At 40.6% G+C, this 4,640-nt stretch overlaps 1 long non-coding RNA gene across 1 annotated transcript; it reads right to left on the bottom strand.

Annotated features, from left to right (window-relative positions):
* Positions 1-3,223: 3,223 nt before the first annotated feature.
* On the bottom strand, positions 3,224-4,146 carry LOC119087686. Its single transcript, XR_005091202.1, has 2 exons — positions 4,027-4,146; positions 3,224-3,433 (listed from the first exon to the last, which is right to left on the bottom strand). It is a non-coding gene; the product is annotated as an uncharacterized LOC119087686 (long non-coding RNA).
* Positions 4,147-4,640: the final 494 nt, after the last annotated feature.

The raw sequence follows: 4,640 nt of genomic DNA, 5'->3' as shown, positions 1-4,640 counted from the left end.
TTGCCACAGCCTGGTCACAAAGATGACACTCACCTCTGCTGTTTGTTCAAGAGTCATATGATACTTTACAAGATGCTTTATCTTCCTCACTTTTTGACTCACAGAATCTGGATGTCACTGGTTCAGCTGGCTGGCATCTGCCTTTGCCTCGCAGTACTGGGGTTACCAGAGCCCTGTCCCAGTTTTTATGTAGGTTTGGGGATCTAAACTCAGGTCCTCACACTTGTGCAGCAAGCAGTTTCTTGAATAATGATTCTCCCCAGCCCTCAGGACTAACTTTTAACAAAGAAAACATCTCAGGTCACTGTGTGACTTCAGAAACTAAGTGCTCAAAAGCCATGCTTTCTTTTCCACAACTCTCACTCTTGAGTTAGTTGTTCTGGGTTAGTGCCAGACATGCTCTAAAGATCCCATGTGTCAGGAAACCAAGGGTTCCTGACAGGAGATACACTACAAACAAGACAGGATGGGGGTCTGCCCTTCCCAGACAGGCTCTACTCTTGATTATGGTCTCATAGGACCATGGGCAGGACCAAATGAAGAAACTTCTCCACATGGCACAACCCAAACATCACTCAAGCTGGGAAATGCCTGATTACCTAAAGGGATAGATCTGAGTATGATCTAAGATAATTTCATGTTCAGATATGAGAAAAGAACAGCTTTGGGGAACAAAGAGAAGTCATATGCTTCTAGAGGCTTTGTTGATATTTACAGTACCAACTCCAGAACTAATGTAAATGGAAAAGAACAGACTAGGATCCTCACTAGGAAAACAGTAAGTAGAGCCTCGGAAAGGTGATTCAAGGAAACCATTTTTTCATGGTGTAGTTATTACCTGTTAACTGGGTTAAAGGTCTTCCAAATGCACAATGAAGAATGGCAGGAGAGTACTCATACAAGTTCTAAAGAAAAATGTATATGAGGGAGGATCACCATGGATGACCAGCTATTGGAAAATTACATTAAATAACCATAAAATCACTATACAAAGATGGACTGTGGTCTGTTCTTTTGAAGATGGTAAGCAGAGAAGATAAGAGGTGGTTCTTTCTATGAAGGAGATGGGAGACTGGTTGTAGGGTTGAGAACCACAGATAGACCATATCCATTTGGAGACTCACATGAAATCAAATACAGATCAAAATGATAAGATATTAGGGGCTAGAGAGATTGCCCAGTAACTAAGAACACTTGCTGCTCTTCCAGAGGACCCAAGTTCAGTTCTTAGCACCCACACAGTGGCTAACAACTATCCATAACAGCAGTCCTAGGGGATACAATGCCCTCTGTTGGGACCAGGGATGCACATGGTACAAATGCATACCTGCAAGCATAGCACTCATGCACATAAGATAGATAGATAGATAGATAGATAGATAGATAGATAGATAGATGATAGATAGATAGATAGATAGATAGATAGATAGATAGATAGATGATAGATAGATAGATAGATAGATATAGAGAGGTAGATGATTAATTGATAGATAGATAGATAGATAGATAGATAGATAGATAGATAGATAGATAGATAGATAGATAGGAGATAGATAGATTTTAGATAAATAAAACAAAATAGCATGAGACCACCTGTAATAGGAGATGAGCAAGATATATGTATAGAAGTCCATGGACATTCAGTCAAGTCTGTGTGCCTGAGATAGTTGATGGTACCTGGATAAAAAAGAGGAGGTGAAGCTAGAACTCCATAAAGGCATAGGGCCTCTGTCCAGAGACCATAAGTAACCATGTGAATGACATAGCCCCTCCCCATCCTTTCTACAATTGACTCAGTTTATGCAATCCCATGAACCTTGGTTGATAAGTCACTGAGACTATATTCTTATTAATGCTTGATGCTGGCTTGTGTTAATTGAGATACAGCAGAAGTTCTGACACCCTCTGCTTGTTTAAAGATAAGAGCAAGCTAGAGAGATGGCTCCATGGTTTAAGAGCACTTGTTGCTCTTTCAGAAGACATGATTTGAGTTCCCAGGCCCCACATTGTGTGATTCACAACCACCTATAACTCTGGTTTCAGAGCATCTGATGCCTTCTGGCTTCTGTGGACACCTTAACACATGTTGTGCACATGTATACGCACATGCGCATTTGGGCACATGTGAACACACACACACTCATACACATATAAATGAAAATAAATCTTAAAGATAAGAGCTAATTTGGAAGATTGAGAAGAACCACTCTGTATATAACATAGGATCAGTGGCAGTGTATTTAGTGTAAGGATGAGATAAGTAAACAGCAATGTGTAGAGAAATCAGGAATGCCTGATGAACATCTAAAAGAAAGAGGAGCTCTTAGTATGTAAAGTGAGGGTCATTCTCAGGGAGAAATAGGTGAGATTCTGAAATATAAAAGCTCAGAGAAAAAAAGACGCTATCTACAGAAGGTGGATACAGGTAGGTGAGAGATGAACAAAGTGTGAGGAAATGATATGGATGCTACCACATGGAGGAAAATATTCTATAGACAAGACACGGGAAACCATCTTGTCTGCATGATTATCTTTGATATGGCCTTATCCACATCAGAATGACTCAGAGTTTTAAAAACTTAGTGTTTCTGTTGCTTGAGGAAGTTACTCTGCAGAGCAGGAACATGCAACAATATGAATGCTTGGATGTTTAAGAACTCCAAGAGAAGTACAGCAGCTGGGATGTGTGCAGAAGAATAATCTGTTATGTGTGGAAATGAGCACCATACGTTTGCAGTGACGGGGGGACTCTCAGGAAGCTTCATTGCAGCACCATGAAAAATTGGAGCAGAGACACTTTTCCAGCCAAAAGGGAGAAACGTGATGGATTCTTTTAATTTTCTTGAAGCTCAAATGTTCCCTCGCATATGCCAGTGTCACAGGAGGGAAACAAAAGCGGATGGGTATTGGCCTCATGCTCTTTGGAAAACCTAAATGAAGCCACTTATTGTGCCAGAAAAGTAATCTAATCATTTATTAATGGCTGTATTATATATGGTTGTGTGATTACAGGCCTGATATATATAATAGAGTCTTCACTGAGGCATGAGAATGTGTACCCATGGGAGAACACTTATCTGTTGAGGAAGATACGCTGTTTGACAAGGGTGTTCTGTATGTGCCATGGCCACCACCCTCACATGGCCTCTACAGTACTGACTTATGCAATGGACAGCTGAGAAACTAAAGTGTAAAGACAGAGTAAATGACTTGCCCCAAGGCATCCATCTGACTAGATTTCCTTTTATTATAAATCCATGTCCAAGGTTATTTCTAATACATCAAGATAACTTCTGAGGCAGTTCATCTTCATTGTCAACTTGATAGGATTTAGAATAGCAGGGCTTGTCTGTAAGGGAGGGTTCAGAGATATTGAACTGAGCTGGGAAGATCCACCTCAAATGTAGGCAGCAGCATCCCATGGACCAGGGTTCTAGACCAAACAAAAGAAGAAAAAAAGAAAAGAAAGAAAGTGAGTCAAATACCAGAAGGCATGCATTTCTTTCTGCCTCCTGGCTGTAGGTAGAGTGGGACCATCTGCCTCATGCTCCAGCAACAACCCTACCCCAGACATAATAGACTGCACCTTAAACCACAAGGAAAAATCAAAACCAACCCTCTCTTAACTCTCTTTGATCAATTACTTAGTCACAGCAAGAAGAGTAACTAATAAAATTAGTTACCCAAAAAAGTCACCCTCTGTCCAGGCAAGATGGCTCAGTGAGTAAAGAGCTTGTGTCTAAGTCAGATGACCTGAATTCAATACTCAGAACCCATGTAATGAAACAATCAAACTTACAAGTTGTTCTCTGACTTCCGTATGTATAACATGGTATGCACATGCACTGACCCACATTCATATTCTCCCACAATCATTAATGAATAAATGAATAACTAATTAAAAGTCCATTCCACTCCTGGTCTTGGTTAATGGCCTCCAATGGCTATTTACTGTCCATGAGATAAAGACGCAGCATTCTTCACAGAGCACACACATATACACAGGCCCCCATGCACCATTCTCACCTTGGTCTCTACCTTCAATGTCTTCATCATATCCTTATCCCCACCATGTTTGCAGGGCCCTATCCTCAAAGGATACTTGTGCAGGGATGTGAGAAACAGGAAGAACACCTCCAACCCAAAATTTAGAACTATAAAGTGCTCCTAATTCTGGAGCATTGCGAAAGTCATTCTGACATCATAAATAGAAAGCCCCACCCTTGACCTTAAGTGGTGGCTACTGAGAAAATGCAGGTGCACTAACAACTTTCTGCTATGCTGTCTTTGGACTATGTGCATAAGGTGTATGTAAAACAAACATAGAGATAACCTATAGCTCAAATTTATCTGCCAAGCAGTGTTCTCCCCTCTTATATTATAGCCCATAAATGCTCAAGATGGTAGCCATATCTTCCCTGTCTCTGCAGTCTGAATCCCAGCTCAACTGAACCATAGGCTATATGTCTAGTTAATCTAGATTTAAATACATTATATTATTAATATGCTTATATGAACCCTCACAGCCATCTATCTCAACTGAACTGTGAGATTTTTAAAAGCCCAGGTTCACATCCCTATGTCCTTATTCTGACTCAGGTAACTTACTGTTTCCTATCCTCAACACTTTGGCTCTATCA

The sequence above is a fragment of the Peromyscus leucopus genome, chromosome 3, assembly GCF_004664715.2.
Source record: "Peromyscus leucopus breed LL Stock chromosome 3, UCI_PerLeu_2.1, whole genome shotgun sequence".
Lineage (NCBI taxonomy): Eukaryota > Metazoa > Chordata > Mammalia > Rodentia > Cricetidae > Peromyscus > Peromyscus leucopus.
Note: the sequence above shows the minus strand (reverse complement) of the source record. Positions and strands in the feature narration are given on the sequence as shown.